Below are 20,135 nucleotides of genomic sequence, written 5' to 3'. Positions count from 1 at the left end.
CACATACAAAATCTTTAATTGTTAAAATTGACACGTATCACGATCACATGAGTTACTAACTTTGAAATAACTTTGAAAACCAAAGTTTATATAATAATATAATATTGAATATGCTATCAAATCATTCACCGATTGAAAAACTTAAGAATTTTTTATTAATTTCTTATTTTAATTATCTTATTTTTCTTATATTACGTTAATCACTAATTTTAACACATTAAACTTTTTATACTTTAATCACTTTTCTGTATAAACTTATTTTTACTAAATGATTATAATAAATAATAATTACAATATTTTCTTTATTAATTGCACATATTTTCCTATTGAAATTTGTAATTTAGTAGATAACTTTCCTAAAAGAATTAGTAATATAATATCTTATTTTTTGTTTTATATACTTTTCAAAATTATTAATTGTAATCCTTTCATTTTTTAGGATTTTTTTATTTTTCTATAATTATTAAATAAATTTTCTTTTCACACATGTCAAAATATTATTGATATACTTGACACATGTCGCGATTATATGAATTACTAACTTTGAAAACTAAGGTTTATATAATAAAATTACATGAAATTGCCACTGCTATATATATATATATATATATATATATTGTCAACTGCCACTACTATTCAGTTATTTATATACACAATATGTTGCTCCTATAAATTTTAAAATTGGTAAATATTATTCAAAAATTGATAAATATTATCTCCTACATATTTTTAAAATTAAATTTATTTCACAATGTATTGTAATATAATAATATAACTATATTATGAGATGTAAAAATATATATTTAAAATTATATCTTCAGAAACACTATAACTATATAGGGGACATTATCTTTCTAATAATTTTATAAAGCTCTAATGGTGAAAGAATCGAAGATTATTTGAAACTGGCTCAATGTTTATTCTTTTGCTAAAAACAATAACTATATTTACCCAAAAAAACATATGATCACCAATTAAAATGACATGAATATATAGTTTAATTTGGATAACTATGTAGTTAAACATTATATATAAATATGTAGTTATAGTGTTTTTACAGAAACTTTAAAATTTAGAAAACCCACTCAAGTAAAAATGAAAACAAGTAATAATATTATATCAATAGCTGAGATATATAGGGATCTAATGACCAATTAAAATTTATAAAATCCAGTGACATAAAACCATAACTAAGACCAATTCTATAAGAGATCTAATGACCAATTATAGTCTTCCTCCACGAAACAATTTTGTAATTTTTTTTCTCCAACAATTACAGACACATATATTACTTAAAAAATTAATAATATCCAAATTAATATAATTCTCCTTAATAAAATATATTCTGGTATCTCCTATATAAAATACTCACGCTTTATATCCTATTTTATTATTTGCCCTTCTCTTACTGTATTATTTACATTTAATTGTCATTAGTATAACTAAGGAATATTTCATTCAATAATTGAAGGAAATCTATACTATTAATTGGAAAATACACTTAAGGGTTAAAAAAAATCATATCAAATATTCATGTAGCCAAACTGACCCAATTTACATATTAAGAAGAAAAAACAAGATTAAACAACATATTTATTATAATTTAGGAAATCGTTCAAATTAGTTCCATAGTAATCAGGTTATGAGAATTTTGTGTTGGTATATTCATGTATGACAAAATACGGGATAAGAATTTTGGGAATAAGACTTCAAGCAGAACATATGCGGACATATTATTTACTTATATGAATTACGAGAAATGGGGTTTTTTCAGGTCAAAAAAATTTAAACGTTGCAATCAGACATATTAGACAAGTTTGATCGCTTGACAATTATATCTTTTAAAAAATTATGCAAAAATAACTCTGCACGTACGTGTGGGTCCGAACCTAGTAAAATATTATAACTCTAGCTGGGTTGTTTTGGTTTGGTTTGGATGGGATGTCGATTGGTTCTGGTTAAGGGCCGGTTTAGATTTGTTATTGTAGTGGTTTCATTATTGGTGGAAGGAGAGTTTTGACTAATGCACATTCCGTTGAGCATCATCATACTCAAAGTTAAACTCAAGAAGCGTGGCTCTGATACTAAGGGATAAGTATATGGCCACTGGAACTGACTGCGACATTGGTATTGGTATGCATCTATTTTTAATTTGTTCTTATTAGACTATTTTCAGTGTAGTTCGAGTTGCAATTAATGGAAGTTAATAAGTAGAAACTATTATAACAATATCTCCTGGTTATGTTTGTTATCATTAGTCTGCCATATGGCAAATGTGAATGTAGTCATAATTGGCTTTGTTGACAGTTACGGATGATGAGTTTTTTGGGAAGGAGTATGTATCTCCTGTGGAGTTTGGAGATTAACCACCTTTGCAAGATGTTGTTACTTTAGTATGGAGATAGTGTCGTCTTATCTATATGGATCGACTGAGCTTTTCATTCAAGATTACAATCAAAGAATGATAAAATACACCAGGTTAAGTCTTTCCACATGTGCTACTTTTTTTTCTCATACATGTACCTGTTTTATATTTTCATATCCTTTGGATTGAATCCTGACTTGCGTTAAGTCAAAGGGGAATCCATATGAGTGATGGAACTGTTAATAAATTCTTACTTATTAGCATTCATGGAACCAATGCGTGAGCTTATTTCTCTAGACGATCACGGCTATATATAGCATTCTTGTTTGTATTTTCTTGATTTCAGTTCCGTTTATGCATGAAGGACGAATGGGGCTTTAGCTATCTTTATATATATATCAAAATACTAGAGTTCAACAGAGAACTTGCAACCCACAAGAGACTAAAACCTATACACCTAAGACCATCCTCATCGCTACGACACATGGTGTGTTCTTAAAGGTTTTAAAATAATAAAAATGTTGAATAATGGGTATAACTAGCCCTGAGACCTATTATCCGAAATCCGGTCTCCGATTCGGGATCCACCTATATTCGCTCCGAAAAACCGGATATCCGGTACAAGCAGATCCGGATTCGGATAGTGGATTTATAAATCCGGGCGGATCCAGAGCCAGAGCCGGATAGTGATAATAACTAGAACCGGATATACCGGATAGATATATTGTATGTATATTGGACATATTTTAATTGGGCTTATGTTTGTTTTAATTGGACATATTTTAATTGGGCAAACATATTTTAAAGTCCAGCAATTTATTAGAGCTCATAAGCCCAACAATTTTCACTTCCATCGTGAATGGCAAAGAAACACAATTATCCCGACATTAGGTTACGCCGCTGTCTCAAAGAAAAAAAACAAGGTCACACCATTGTTGTTGTCTGGTTGCGATTGTGAGAAAGAGAATAGAAAGGTCACAAATATACAAAACTAAAACATTCTAATTTATTTACAGATCATGACTTCTTCACCCTAAACCTATCTCCTCTTTTTACAACTTTTAATTTTAATCTAGATCTGTTTGAGACCAACCACCGGCGGCGGAAGAGATGATTGTTGGAGCACCGGAAGATATAGTTGAAGCGGAGTCAGCGGACGATTGCTTCGTGAGATGAGCATCGATTTTCACCATCTTCTCATCTTGTCAATCCGTCGCCGCTTTTCACCGGTTTGATCTCATCAACGACATGGTGCGACGACATGAGATTGAGAGAATCACGAGAGAAGAAGAAAATCTAAAATCTAGAATGTGTTTAACTTCAGATCCAAATATCCGCTTTAAAAGTCAAACTACTGAGAAACATCATTCATTATTTTAGTTTAAATGTAAAATTTGATTAACAAAATAAATTACAAAAACCCAACAAATAAAATGCTGATTTGGTAAAGCGAACACTCTAACTCACTTAGAGGGTTCCATCTACAAATAAAATACTGATTTGGTAAAGCTAACCTTCTACCTCACGTAAGAGGGTTCGATGTTCTTTTCCACCGATTTAGGAATTTTTGAAAATTAGAAGTACTGTTTCTCTGTCTTTCGAAAAGAAAACGGGAACGGAGAAAGAAGCCGTTTCTTGGAGACGAAGGTAGTCTCCAATCTCAGCTTCTCTCTTTACGTTATCCTCCTCCATAGTACATCTAATTCCAGTTTCGTTTAACTCTTGCGAAATCTTGGTTCAAACAGATACACCCTGCTCAGAAACCCTAAAGGCAAGTAGCGGATTTCTGGAAACTATGGCCATCGTTTCTACGCCGGCGCCGGAGTCTTCCACGGTTGCTACGGCACCGATAACTTCTCTGTTGCTTGCTTCCTAGAGGCTTCGTATTTGAACCGAGTGATGAACAGTTGCTATTTTACTATTTGAGGAGGAAGCTGTTGAACAAAAGCTATCCCAATGCAATTGCTGATGTCGAGTTCTACAACTACGATCCCTGGGAATTTATAGGTTCGTCATATTTGCTACCACGACGCCCTTTTAATTGAAATCTGGGATGATGGATTGCTTAGGTTTCTTGCTGAAGAATCATGTAGTCTGATCTTGGAATGATGCAATTGTTTTAGGCTATTTTGTGTGACTCTCTGCTTCAGTGAGGATGAAACTGCATGTGGTTTGTACTGGAATGATTTAATTGAATTGCGTCTGGTTTCTTGTTGATTATCTCAGCCAAATCCAGGCTGAAATCCAACTGTGTGTGGTACTTCTTCTCTCGTAAGAGCACTGCTGATGATGAAACAAAACGGAACACTCCATTCACAAGCACTGGGCTAAAGACGTCATTCAACTTCTTTCCTGAGAGTGAATCAAACGACGTGAGGCCTAAGTGGAAGATGGACGAGTTTTGCTTTACAAAGTTTCAAACTAAAAGAACACTGCAGGTTTGCTTCTTGATTTTTCACAATCCCTCTTCATAGGTGGGGATTGTTGTCACTTGTCCCACCTGTTTTTTTTTTTTTTTTTTCTCTTCTTTCAGGGGGAGCATGATGCGATTGTTTTGTGCAAGGTCTCCGTGAGTCTTGCTATCAAGGTTTGTAATCAAGTCACTGAACGTTGTAAAAAATATCCATTTTTTTATTTCACAATCACTTTTTTTTTTTTATCTCACTCAAATGTCTTTCCCTTATTTATTATATTTTGTAGGTTGAAGAGATCATTTCAGAAGAACTAGTCATAGGACCAATAGAATGCGAATGTGTTATGAACCGAGAGGCAAGTGTACCTCCAGCATCATCTTCCTCTGGCTCTGACGATGAGGCCCGATACAGGCTGATTGTGTGATTTTTTTGTTTCAACAGTTTCTGCTTTAGGGATTTTTATTGGATTAAAATTCTGTGATTCAATTGATAGCGATTTTTGTTATTTTTTTTCTTTTGTTGCTGAAAATACCATTTGTACTTAGGAATATAATCTATAAAACCGTAAGAACCGTAAACTAAACCGAATGGTTTTCATATAGTTTCAATTTCTATAAAACCTAAAATTTTGTTTTGTATCTTTAAGGGGCCTTTAAAGGGGTTTTATCCACACAATATGTCCTCCTAACGAAGAAACAATATTTGATTTGTCAAATTTAACATATTTTGTTTCTAGTGACAATGCTTTGTTAAAGCTTAATCTTTTTTGCCAATCCAGTCAAGATTTATATATGAATTTAGCTGTTAGATATTAGTTAGATATGAATTTAGCTGTAAAATCCACCCCTGAACCATTGTTTTTTTGACTACATGTATGAACTTTTTTTTGTTTGACGTGTTCTATATACTCGTATACTTGGATTTTCAAAGTATTAACAAATATTTCAAGAGAGGGTTGATAACTTTAATGTTTCACATATAAAGAGAAATACAAAGCTTAGGTTTAAAGCTATTGACCAAACTTCCAAACTTGTATTACATTGGTTTTAAAAACCCAGGCCTATTTTATTTCTGGACTTCTCTCATCTTGAATTGTGTTTTAGTTCATCTTGTTTAAAAGTTTTTACCACGAGATCTCCATTTCTACGTTATGTTTTTACATGTCTCAAACTCGGAAACATATATAGCAAACTTAAGCAATGCCTTCGATTTTACCAATGGGTTTTTTCTTTTGTTTATTTTTCTATACCAATGAAAATTTACACTTGTTCTAATCTTAAAAAGATCTTTAAATTGTATATATGTGGTTAGATTGTTTAAAGATTGTTCTGATGAAACTATATTGTAATTTTTCAAATCTTGATTTTGATAAATATTTACTTATATAGAAGGATGAATATTGTTGTATATTGCAATGAGGAGAGTATTACAATATATATGCATTGTACAGAGGAGACGCTAGGTTAATATGATTTACATCTTTATCCTTTCCATATATATCGCTTATATGCCCCCGCAAGATGGAGGAGCTTTGGCGACTCCAATCTTGGAAACAATCTCTTGAAACCGAGTCGTAGATAAAGGTTTTGTTAGGGGATCAGCGAGCTGGTCATGTGTGGAGATATGAGCAACGCGAAGTGTACCTGCCTGGACATTGTCACGAATGAAATGGTAGTCCAAAGCAAGATGTTTCATCCGGGAATGGAAGATGGGATTGGCAGCTAAGTGTGTGGCACCAAGGTTATCACAGTAGATGACTGGGATCGCAGGTACTTGCAGTCCGAGTTCCTTGAGGAGAGATATGATCCACCGAAGTTCAAACGCTGCATTGGCTACTGCACGGTACTCTGCTTCTGTTGATGAACGTGCGACACCCTTTTGCTTTTTGGAAGACCATGAGATAGGACTACCTCCGAGATATATCAAATAAGCATTTCTAGAAACGAAATCATCAGTGTCACCTGCCCAATCCGCATCAGAGTATGCCTTGAGAGCACCAGAGAAGGCATGAACATAGATCAGAGTATTTGTGCGCAAGAGAATCCCATGCGTCAGCGTTCCCACCAAGTAACGAAGTATTCGTTTCACCGCAGTCCAATGGACATCAGTTGGGCAATGCATATACTGAGATAGTCGATTGCCTGCAAAGGCAATGTCCGGACGTGTAAAGGCGAGGTACTGGAGACTGCCAAGAACTGCCCTGTATTCTCGCGGATCATCCAGCTTAGTACCCATACGAACAGAGAGTTTTGGTGTCGGAGACATTGGCGTCAGAACAGGTTTTGCACTCAGCATTCGTGTCTTTGTGAGGAGATCAACAATATACTTTTGTTGTCGCAGGTGGAGTCCAACCGTAGTCCTGGTAGCCTCAATACCAAGAAAGTAATGTAACTCACCAAGTTCTTTTAAAGAAAAACGGGCACCAATAGAGTGAATAATCTGTTGGAGAAGAGAAGAATTACTACCCGTGATCAACATATCATCAACGTACACAAGGATGTAGAAGATGTCACGGCCTTGTCGTTTGATGAACAGAGAGGTATCGGCAACTGAGTTGACAAAACCAAGGCGAAGTAGGTGAGCTCGTAATTCCTGATACCAGGCACGCGGCGCCTGTTTGAGACCATACAATGCCTTCTTTAGACGGCATACATAGGTTGGTCGCTCCGGATCTACAAAACCTGGTGGCTGAGCCACATACACCTCATCATGAAGCCGACCCTGCAAGAAGGCATTATTGACATCGATTTGCTTGATGTTCCAGCCCCTGTTCACTGCAACTTGGAGCACTGCACGGATGGTAGTAGACTTTATGACAGGGCTAAAAGTGTCAGAGTAATCACGTCCTGACTGTTGATGAAATCCACGAGCAACGAGTCGCGCTTTATACCGATCAATGGAACCATCCGGTAAGTATTTGATTGTAAAAATCCACTTGCAACCCACAATGTTCTTAGGCACGGTGGGAGGAACCAATTCATGTGTGCCATTTCGGATCTGAGCATTGATTTCTTCAGACATCGCATGTCGCCATTTAGGATCTTTCAATGCCTCAGCCACGGTCTTGGGAATAGTTGTTTTGGGCACATATAAGGTGTGGGCGTAACGACGATTAGGCATATGGATGTTGTTCTTGGCACGAGTTGTCATTGTGTGATTATTCGGAGCCGTGGCGGAGGAGGAGAAGGCGAAGGTTCAGACGGCGGTGGAGAGCTCGATATAGATGGAGTGTTAGATGGGCTTTGGCGTTGACCAGTAGACGGGCTTGTAGCTGAAGTTGGGCCTGAATGTGTTACTGGACCTCGGCTTTGTGGAGGAGAGTTGGACACTGGATTCGTATGTGAGGGGGATGATGAGTCCACTGGATTAGAGGCTGATGACACACAGGACGGTGATTGTGTGAGATGGGGATCCGGAGACACGGGTACCGGAGGAGAAGACGGGATCGGTGGCTGGACCATCATAGGAACGACAGCAAGCGGTTGAACAGGAATCGGAGTCACACCTGCGGAGGTGGAATCAGGACATGGTTCAGGTGGAGATGACATGGTGGTAGCAAACGGGAATGTGGATTCCACAAATCGGACATGACGCGACACATAGATATGACCTGAACGTGGTTCCAAACACAAGTACGCACTCTGTGTGAGTGAGTAACCCAGAAATTCACATAGAACAGAACGAGTGTCAAGCTTGTGCGTCGTGAACGGTCGTAGCCAGGGAAAACACAAGCAGCCAAACACCTTGAGTTTGAGATAATTGGGAGGTTCGCCAAATAGCCGTTGATACGGGGAATCACCATCAAGGACTGGTGTGATCAGGCGGTTTATAAGGTATACCGCAGTTGAAAATGCATAATTCCAATATGCCGTAGGCAGAGATGCTTGGCTTAGGAGTGTGAGACCAGTCTCGACTATATGGCGGTGTTTACGTTCCGATACACCATTGTGTTCGGGTGTATGTGGAGGCGTTGTGAGGTGAGCAATACCATGGGAGGAGAGAAAGGGACGAAGAGCAACAAATTCTCCGCCATTATCAGAATATAATGTGCCCACGCGTTGGTTGAAGCGGTTTTCGACAAGAGCTACAAACCGGGTAAAAATCTCTTTCACATGTGATTTCTGCTTCATTGGATACATCCATACATATCGTGTAAAGTGATCAACCAAAACCAAATAGTACTTGAACCCCTTAATAGACAAGATTGGTGATGTCCAAACACCACTGTAAATATAGTGAAGCGGATGAGTAGACACAATTGTGTTTGTATGAAATGGAAGCTTATGGCTCTTATTGATGTTGCAATTAGAAGAAGACAAAGACTGTTGTGAAGAAGCAGAAACAGGTAAAGAAAACTGAGAGACAAGCAGTTTTAAAACTGATAATGCAGGGTGACCTAACCTCGAATGCCAACTATGGAGGTCAGTCTTTGGGGTTGGAGACGCAAAGAGAGACATCGGTGGAGCAATGTTGATGGGCCATTCATAAAGCTCATGCTTAGTCCTGCCTTGGAGCAACCGGACCCCCGTGTGAAGATCCTTCACCTGGAAGGAAGCAGGGAGCAAATTCAACAGTCACACTGTTAGCATTACATAGCCGGTAAACCGAAATTAAGTTCTTGGTGATATTGGGAACATATAACACGTCTTTTAAAGCAATAGGACGAGTAGAAGTAGGAAGGAAAGTATAACCAGTTTGAGCAATCTTAAGAGCAGTTCCATCAGCAACAGTGAGATCATCACCACCATTGTATGGTTGATGAAGGGCCAAGTTGTTCAGATCGGAGGTGACATGATGTGTGGCGCCACTATCGAGAATCCAAGGCGACGCATCATAGTTGGACGAGGTGACCATATTAGCACGAGGAGAGAAAGTACCATGTTGCTGAAGTTGATAACAGGTACGAGCACTATGACCATGTATCCCACAAAGCTGACATTTGCCTTGATAGCCACGGGATTGGTCTTGAATCGGACGGGAGCCAGAGTGCTGTGGAGAGGACCAGTTTTGATTGCCTCTGTAGTTGTTGCCCCTGGATTTGTGCTGGTTGCGAGAACCATTATAGGAGGAACGATAATTCACGGCATTTGCAGTCACTGGATAAGATGGATTAGCCGTGACAACAAGTGACTGAAGAGTGGCTTCATGGTACCACAGCTTCTCATACACCTTAGGTAGCGATGGTGTTTTATCACGGCCAATGATCTGATCGAGTACAGGTTTGTATTCCTCTGGCAAACCTTTGAGAATGGCCTCAACTTGATCATCATGATCGATCTCTTTACCCAGAAGAGCTAACTGATCAAAGCGAGTGGTGAACCCCTGAAAGTAATCTACAACAGATTGATGATACACAGAGTTTTAAACCCTATTTTCCTACTGCAAGTGCACAGCAAAGAAGTAGTACTTAGGGGTCGAATTCCACGAAGACCAAGTTTTACTCTATGGTTCTATTGGTTCAATTTCAAGCTAAGACAATTCAAAGTTGGGTTTGTTTGGTAACAGTAACGCGATTAAAACGGTATAAAAAGGCAATAAGCAAAACACTAGATCAGGGGTAATTCTCGGGAATTTCAGAGATAGCAACTAAACAACTATTCAGGGCATAGATTAAGTACCAGTCTAGAACTCAAACATAAATATAAACTGATCCACTGTCGTGGTATCAATAACTCTATCTGATCGATTCTGCGCAGAAACGCGGAGCATGTGCTCAGACATCCGGAACACATGCTCGGTGGTCTATAAACCCTAAACTGTCGTTTGAGCCCAGAATCGCAGACAAGCATTAAAGAACAAGAATGATAAGTTCACAAATCACCTACACATCAACTTTCGCAGGTCTAGGATAATTTGCCCACTAATGTCTTTTCTAGCAACCTATTACACTTTTGATGAATAGATAAACCTAGAATCATAGATTGGGTGATCAAATCAACCTAAGCATTAAGTCTAACAATAGTGAAGACAATCGATTATATAAAGCCCTATTTGTGTTCTGTTGCTAACCCATGAAACCCCTTTTGAAACCCCCTAATCTAGCAAAGAAAACTACTCAGACATAGAGAAATGAGTAACCAACATAGATGAGAAATTCAATAGCATAAAAATATAAAAATCACAAGGGTTCAGAATATGCTTCACAAGGTAGCCGCTCTTCTCCCTCTCACAAAAGCGTCGCTCAAAAACCAAAAGAAAAGGTATCCTCATCTCTCCTAAAAACCCTAGGTTAAATAGCATACAAGTAGAGAAAAATAAGGAAAGATTCCAAATTCAAATCTCCCTATTAAAAAACGATCTCAGTCCTCTTTCTCTCACAAAGGATCGCCTAAAATAAGGGGAATTAGGCAGGGAATAGGCGCCTAGATGCTTGCCACATGTCGTCATGAAACCGTAGAGTTGGGATCATGTGCTCGGAAATCGGGAGCATGTGCTCCTGGGTCTAAAATCAGCTTTTCTGCTCCAATTCAACTCCTTTCTGCTCCGATTGCTCCTGCTGTTCCAATCCTTGCTTTTAGCTTCCTAGCCTCTTATTATAACCTCAAAAGGACTCAAACAACTATAAAACTATCAAACAAACGGGGTCAAAGTGAGTCAAAACCGTAGCATATCAACTCCCCCGGACTTAGATCTTTGTTTGTCCTCAAACAAACTCAAACCAAGCGCTAAGAGAGCCAAGGTGGGAACTCGCAAAAATCTCAGAAACCGTGAGTAGACCATGACCTGCAGACCACATGTGTTAGAACAAGCTATACCGATAAAATTCTCCAGCAAACATCTCCAAAACCAGAACCATAATTGGCAATCAAACCCAGAAAAAGATCACTTTCCAGACAAAGACTCTTTACATTCAATTAAAATTGGCGTGAGTTTCTCATTAAAGGCATTAAGCTAGTGAAATCGAGGCTTGGTAGATAAAAGGCTGTTTTAATGGTGGAGCTATAGAGTGTTTAGGGGTTACCATTACTTCGAAAGAGGTGCAGGATATCGCACAAAATGGTAAGGGAGAGTGGACTCATTGATGTCCACAACCTCTAATCACTCTCTTCTTCTTATCTTCTCAAACTCAGCCTCTCTTTTCTCCTCAGGGTACAACGCATGCTCGGGGGTGTGTAACACTAGCTCTGATCCCTTTCCATCATCCTTAAACTTTTTTTTTTTTTTTTTTTTTTTAGACATATGAAGGATGATGGGGGATCTTCTTCTGATATTGCCCCAGGAGCATGCGGACCATATCTCGGATTTATATAATTTCGAAGCAGGTGCTCGCTGGGTTGGAGCACGTGCTCTGTCCGTCCGACTTTTTCCTCTTTGGTTCTCCAGCAAGAGCGAGTTAGAGATTGTGTCAGTCCTGCTCTCCCCGACCGTTTTGCACATAGCTGCACAGAATGAGAAAACAAAAATACAAGTGCAAGTGGTTTGAAAGGAGGTTAGGCTCGGGGTGGGTACTAACTTAAAATGAGCTAGCTATTCAGGATCAGCAAGATTGGCAAAATGAATAAGAAGTCCTGAATATGTGACACGTTCCCTATCCTAATGCCCAAAACGAGAAGAATTTAAATCCGGTTAGGTTCCAATAAAGTAGAGTCTAAGTCTTTCCGGTGAAACCTTAATGGGATGAAGCTTTTCTGGCCAGGAGAAGGGTCCGAATGTGAAGAGGTATTAGCTCGTCTCTGTACTCTTAGTTCTGCAACAATGGTCACTAGGAAAAACGGTCAAACTCACAAATGGTTATAAACATCACAGATTTCGGTCCTAATTCCCACAAGTTTTGGTTCGACTCACATGACAAACTGACTCAATAAAAAGAAAGATAAAGAAAACAAATATCATAGGTGACCCTCCCCCGGACTTACTTCACACCGTCTCCGGTGTGAAAATAAGCCAAAGAGAGACCTCGACAAGAAGAAGAAGGAGAAGAAGAAGAGAGGAGGGTTTTGCGAGTTGGTAGGCTAGTGGGCCTGAGCCAAAGAATTGCATTGAACTTACCTTGCCCAATCGCTCCTCTCTTTTTTTCCTTTTTTTCTCAGTTCGCCGAGCATGTGCATCGGGTTGCTCGCGTCCTGCGAGCATGTGCTCCGCGTCTTCATCCAACATTCCTGAAACCGAAAAGAGAAGAAAACAAATCCTAAAAAGAAAAAGAAAAACTCAGCAATATATACCTGGTGGGTTGCCTCCCACCCAGCGCTTGTTTTAAGTCATTAGCTTGACTCGAAAGCTCCTTAGGCAATAGGAGGGTCGCCTAGGGCAAAGGTTTCACCCCTTTCGTGCTCAGAGGCGGCAAGATATGGCTTCAGCCTCTGTCCATTCACCACAAATTCTCCTCCTTTTGTGTCCAGCAACACAACAGCCCCATATGGCCTAATCTCCTTAATGGTGAAAGGTCCGGACCATCGTGATCTTAGCTTTCCGGGAAACAGTTTCAGCCTAGAGTTGAACAACAAGACTTGATCATTAGGAGCAAAGGTCCTAGTGAGGATCCGCTTGTCATGGTAGGCTTTGGTACGCTCCTTGTAGAGTTTTGAGTTTTCATAGGCGAGGTGCCTAATCTCCTCTAGCTCATGCAGTTGCATCTTCCTCTTTCATGGGCGCTCTTAGTGTCAAAGTTCAGCATTTTCACTGCCCAAGCAGCCTTGTACTCTAGTTCAACAGGAAGGTGACACGCCTTACCATACACCAAGTGAAACGGTGTAGTCCCTAGGGGTGTTTTGTAGGCGGTTCTATAAGCCCATAGAGCCTCATCTAGCTTCTGAGACCAATCCTTCCTTGTTGTGTTCACTGTTTTTTGCAAAATGCTCTTAATCTCCCGGTTAGAGATCTCAACTTGGCCGCTTGTTTGTGGGTGGTAGGGGGTGGCGACCTTGTGCCTCACTCCATTCTTCTTGAGAAGACTCTCAAAGACCTTGTTAATGAAATGCGATCCACCATCGCTAATGACTACCCGTGGGACACTAAACCGTGGGAAAATAACCGACTTGAACATCTTGAGCACGGTCTTTGCATCATTATTGGGACTGGCCAAAGCTTCTACCCACTTGGACACGTAATCGACAGCCACCAATATGTACTCATTGCCGAATGAGTTCGGGAAAGGTCCCATGAAGTCAATTCCCCAAACATCAAATACCTCAACCTCCAAGATGAAATTCTGAGGCATTTCATTCCTCCTGCTGATGTTCCCTTGTCTCTGACATGTGTCGCAAGTAGACACGAACCGCTGTGCATCTCTGAATATGGTAGGCCACCAATAACCCGCTTGAAGAGCTTTGGACACGGTTTTGAAAGTAGCAAAGTGTCCAGCATAGGGTGAGCTATGGCAATGAAACAAGACTCCAGGAACCTCCTCCTCAGTCACACACCTCCTGAAAACACCATCCGAGCAATGCCTATAGAGGTAAGGCTCATCCCAAAAATACCGCCTTATGTCTTTTAGGAACTTCTTCTTCTTGTTCCCCACAAACTCAGTAGGTTCTTTCTCTGCTGCTAGGTAGTTTGCATACTCTCCAAACCAGGAAAAACTCGGCTGTTTGTTGGTATCGATTGCCTTGCACAGGGTTTTCGGAGCATGTGCTCCCAGGCGGAGCATGTGCTCGGCGGGATCAAAGATGCCGATCGAGTAAACATGTTCTTCAGGAAGGCTATCATCCAAGGGTAGCTCTTCTTCTATCCTCATTCTTGATAAGTGATCTGCAACTCCGTTCTCAATACCCTTCTCTTCTTTAATCTCCAAGTCAAACTCTTGAAGCAACAAAATCCAACGGAGTAGCCTTGGTTTTGCATCCTTCTTGGTCAGTAGATACCTCAATGCTGCATGATCAGTGTGAACAACCACTTTGGAACCAACAAGGTATGAACGGAACTTCTCAAAAGCAAACACAACCGCTAAAAGTTCTTTCTCGGTTGTAGCGTACTTGCACTGAGCCTCATCCAAGGTGCGGCTGGCATAGTATATCACGTGCAGCTTCTTGTCTTTTCTCTGTCCCAGAACTGCTCCCACGGCATAGTCACTCGCATCAATCATGACCTCAAAGGGAAGGTCCCAATCTGGCGGTTGTACAATCGGAGCACTAACCAAAGCTCCTTTGATCGTGTTAAATGCTTCCAAGCAAGCAGAATCGAAATCAAACTTCACTTCCTTACACAACAGTTGGGTAAGTGGTCTTGCTATCTTGGAGAAATCCTTAATGAACCGTCTGTAGAAACCGGCGTGGCCAAGGAAACTGCGGATCTCTTTTACCGAATTAGGCGGTTGTAAACTCATCATCACCTCAACCTTGGGTTTGTCAACCTCAATCCCCTTTTCAGAAATCTTGTGTCCCAACACTATCCCATCTCTGACCATGAAGTGGCATTTCTCCCAATTCAGCACCAGATGTTTGTCTTCACACCGCTGCAACACCCTGCACAAATTAGACAAACAAACGGAAAATGAGCTCCCATAGACGGAGAAATCGTCCATGAAAACTTCCATTATATCCTCAATCAGGTCAGTGAAAATAGACATCATGCATCGTTAGAAGGTCGCTGGTGCATTGCACAAGCCAAACGGCATTCTGCGGTAAGCAAAGGTGCCGTAAGGACATGTGAATGTGGTCTTCTCTTGATCGTCGGGATGAATTGGGATCTGAAAGAAACCTGAATAGTCATCTAAGAAACAGTAGTAAGGATGGTTAGCCAATCTCTCAAGCATTTGATCAATAAACGGCAAAGGAAAATGATCCTTACGGGTCGCAGCATTAAGTTTTCTATAGTCTATGCACATGCGATGTCCCGTAACTGTCCTAGTAGGAATCAACTCATCCTTATCATTCTTAACCACTGTAATTCCACCTTTCTTAGGGACTACATGAACTGGACTAATCCAGGAACTATCAGAAATAGCATAAATTACACCCGCATCTAGAAGTTTCATTATCTCTTTCTTAACAACATCCTTTAGATTCGGGTTCAACCTCCTCTGATGTTCTACCGAAGTCATTGATTCATCTTCTAGATGTATCCTATGCATGCAAAGATCTGGTGAGATTCCTGGGATGTCATCTAGTGAATACCCTAGAGCCTTTCTATACTTCCTAAGTTCACAAAGGAGCAAAGCGGTCTCTACATTGTTTAGTTCATAGTTCACTATCACGGGGTATGTAGAGTTAGGACCTAGGAACGCGTACCTTAGCCCAGCTGGAAGTGGTTTTAGCTCCACCTTTGGAGCTCTTAACTCGCTCCAAGGACCGTCCGCTGACTTTACCGGAGTATGTGCTCCGGAATCCGGAGCAGGTGCTCCCTCGGCGGATTCCTCCCCTGATTGGTTCTCATCGTCTAGGATGGCGTAAGCTACCAATTGCTGGAACCGTGTACCTGCATCCAAAATGCGTGTAAAACTGTCAGCTTCCTCATTCAAGAATCTATACTTACCCTCTGCCTTTGTCAAGGCAACCTCCAACGGGTCGAGAGTGAGAACTTCATCGGTAACCTCATGTGCAACCTCTGAACCATCATCAACCACAAAAGTCTGACCATCTATCATAGGTTTCTTGAGCAGCTTATTCATCTCAAACCTTGCGATCATATCCCCCAGCTGGGGATCGATCGCTCCCCCTTGCACATCTATAATCGCACCAGCTGTGCATAAGAATGATCTACCCAAGATCAGGGGGTCACGTGGTTCTTCTTCAAGTTCCAAAACCACAAAGTCTGCTGGTATAAGTGTGTCCCCTATCTGGAAATGTATATCCTCCAACACTCCTATGGGGCGCTTGGTGGATCTATCCGCGAATACTAACGAAATCCGTGTAGACTTGAACTTCGTGTATCCCAGCCTTTTAGCCACTGAATATGGCATAAGTTTCACACAAGAACCTAGATCACAGAGGGAGTTTGCAAAAATTGTTTTACTGGTTCTCACTGATATGACAAATCGCCCTGGATCATCTCTCTTCTTTAGCACTTTGTTTTGCAGCACAGCACTGCACTCTGTTGAAACCATCATCACGTTCTCTTCCTCTGACACTCTCCCAGAAACTAACCCTTTCACATATCTCTTCAAAGCAGGTATCATCTGAACAACATCAGCTAGGGGTAGTTTTACCGTCAATTCTCTCAACATCTCCTTGCACTTTGCATCCTCCAAATCCTTGCGAGATTTCTTAGGAGGAACAGGGTAAGGAACCCTAGGGGTGTACACGTGTGCAGGAGGTACCTCAGTAGGAACGGTCTGATCGGGAGTCGGGAGCACGTGCTCGCTGCGTGGGAGCACATCCTCGCTGGATGCTTCGGCTTCTTTTTGACTCAACGGTGGAGTCTCAGCAGCATGTTGAGGAAGGTATTCTTCAGCAATACCCTTGCCCTTGTCAAACCTAGCGGATGGTGCTTCTCTAGGGGGTAACTTCTTTCCTCCCCTTAGCTCAATCGCATTGACATACTCGTTCCGCGGGTTTGCTTCCCCTTTTCCGGGCAGAGTCCCAGGAGTTCTTTTCACGGCTTCAGCAGTCTGTGCAACCTGAACATCAAGCTTCTTCACATGTGACATTACTGTCTCATACTTCCCATTAAGGTCATTGTACATGGTATCGACCTTAGCGTTGATTTCCACTGAAGCTTTTTGTTGATTCACCAAGAGTTGTTGCATCATGTTTTTCAGCTCATCTTGAGAGCTGCTAGCAGGTGAAGATCCCAACTGCTGGTTGGTGAAAGGCGGTGCTTGCTGAGCGCTTGTATATGCCTGCTGGTTCCCCCCTTGGAAACGGTTTTGAGTGGGCACAAACTGTTTGCCTTCGAAGTTGTTTGAGAAGGTTTTCTGATAACCCATCTGATTCTGAGCTCCTTGCTGTGGATACACCTGATCCTGAGGATTCTCCATGTTGGTGCTTCTATAGGACAAATTCGGATGGCTTTTGTAGTTCGGGTTGAAACCCCTGTTCTGCACAAAACCTTGCCCACTCACATAATTAACCTCCATCGTTTCATCCTCTCCATCACAAATCTCCTGAGCTAGCGGCATGTCTCCGGTCTCATCGACAAAATGGACAGTTTTCTGGCTCCCCTTCAGAAGAAGGTTCACCTTGGCTGTCAACTCGTCGATCTTTTGCGTATCGACACTGTTGACCTTCACGGACCTGTCATACTCAGGAGCCTTGTTGCTGGAGCTTGCAGCTAGGTTTTCAATCAACTGATATGCTCCTTCCTTAGACTTTGTCATAAAATCCCCATTGCTGGCCGAGTTGAGAGTGTTTCTGTAGTCCCAGTTAACTCCATCATAGAAAATGCCCAGAATCTGTTCATCACTGAATCCATGGTGCGGACACTCTCTACGGTACTCTTTGTACCTCTCCCAAGCCTCGCAGAAGGCTTCTCCAGTGTGCTGTTGGAACGATGAAATCTTGTTCCTCAGGGCAGCGGTCTTAGCCTTGGTGTAGAAATGGTCCAGAAACGCAGATCTACACTGTTCTCATGATGTCAGAGACCCAGGTGGCAATGACTTCAGCCAACGTGAAGCTCTATCCGCAAGAGAGAAGGGAAAGATCTTGCACTTCAGAAAGTCTAGCGATATCCCATTTGAACCAGTGGTGCTACATATCTCCTCAAAATTCTCGATGTGGTCCATCGGAATCTCAGCTGGGAGACCGTGAAATAGGTGCTGCTTCACTAGAGAGATCATCTGTGGCTTGATCTCAAAATCTTGTCTCGGGATGGTGGGAGGAACAATCGCCGCTCGGTTGGTGTAGAACACATGCGGGTTGTCCTTGTCCCCAATGGACGGTTGTGGCGGCGCGGCTCTTTCGTGTTGAGCACGGAGCAACTGCCCCAACTGTTGTCGAAGTTGCTGCAACTCGGCAGCCATATCCTCATTGTTTCTATTGTCACCCATGTTGACGGATTGAAACTTTCTGTTCTTGCGGTTTGTTCTTTCTGCCAAAGAGAGCTCTGCGGCTGACAGAGCAACTAGTGCTTCAGTGTTGTTTCTTCTTGTAGATCTTCTTGACATGCACCTGAAACACACGCAAAGAAGAAGCAGAAAGACAAATCAGTAAGGTCTTAGTCTAGTAATTTCGCCGAAAACCAAAGGTAAAAATTTGGTCCCCGGCAACGGCGCCAAAAACTTGATACACAGAGTTTTAAACCCTATTTTCCTACTGCAAGTGCACAGCAAGAAGTAGTACTTAGGGGTCGAATCCCACGAAGACCAAGTTTTACTCTATGGTTCTATTGGTTCAATTTCAAGCTAAGACAATTCAAAGTTGGGTTTGTTTGGTAACAGTAACGCGATTAAAACGGTATAAAAAGGCAATAAGCAAAACACTAGATCAGGGGTAATTCTCGGGAATTTCAGAGATAGCAACTAAACAACTATTCAGGGCATAGATTAAGTATCAGTCTAGAACTCAAACATAAATATAAACTGATCCACTGTCGTGGTATCAATAACTCTATCTGATCGATTCTGTGCAGAAACGCGGAGCATGTGCTCAGACATCCGGAGCACATGCTTGGCGGTCCATAAACCCTAAACTGTCGTTTGAGCCCAGAATCGCAGACAAGCATTAAAGAACAGGAATGATAAGTTCACAAATCACCTACACATCAACTTTTGCAGGTCTAGGATAATTTGCCCACTAATGTCTTTTGTAGCAACCTATTACACTTTTGATGAATAGATAAACCTAGAATCATAGATTGGGTGATCAAATCAACCTAAGCATTAAGTCTAACAATAGTGAAGACAATCGATTATATAAAGCCCTATTTGTGTTCTGTTGCTAACCCATGAAACCCCTTTTGAAACCCCCTAATCTAGCAAAGAAAACTACTCAGACATAGAGAAATGAGTAACCAACATAGATGAGAAATTCAATAGCATAAAAATATAAAAATCACAAGGGTTCAGAATATGCTTCACAAGGTAGCCGTTCTTCTCCCTCTCACAAAAGCGTCGCTCAAAAACCAAAAGAAAAGGTATCCTCATCTCTCCTAAAAACCCTAGGTTAAATAGCATACAAGTAGAGAAAAATAAGGAAAGATTCCAAATTCAAATCTCCCTATTAAAAAACGATCTCAGCCCTCTTTCTCTCACAAAGGATCGCCTAAAATAAGGGGAATTAGGCAGGGAATCGGCGCCTAGATGTTTGCCACGTGTCGTCATGAAACCGTAGAGTTGGGAGCATGTGCTCGGAAATCGGGAGCATGTGCTCCTGGGTCTAAAATCAGCTTTTCTGCTCCAATTCAACTCCTTTCTGCTCCGATTGCTCCTGCTGTTCCAATTCTTGCTTTTAGCTTCCTAGCCTCTTATTATAACCTGAAAAGGACTCAAACAACTACAAAACTATCAAATAAACGGGGTCAAAGTGAGTCAAAACCTTAGCATA

General features: G+C 40.9%; 1 non-coding gene across 1 annotated transcript; it reads left to right on the top strand.

The window, feature by feature from the left end:
* Positions 1–18,059: 18,059 nt before the first annotated feature.
* On the top strand, positions 18,060–18,166 carry LOC147934571 (small nucleolar RNA R71). Its single transcript, XR_015573433.1, has one exon. It is a non-coding gene; the product is annotated as a small nucleolar RNA R71 (small nucleolar RNA).
* Positions 18,167–20,135: the final 1,969 nt, after the last annotated feature.

This window comes from Camelina sativa, chromosome 11 (assembly GCF_030686135.1).
Source record: "Camelina sativa cultivar CO46 ecotype springtype chromosome 11, ASM3068613v1".
Classification (NCBI taxonomy): domain Eukaryota; kingdom Viridiplantae; phylum Streptophyta; class Magnoliopsida; order Brassicales; family Brassicaceae; genus Camelina; species Camelina sativa.
Note: the sequence above shows the minus strand (reverse complement) of the source record. Positions and strands in the feature narration are given on the sequence as shown.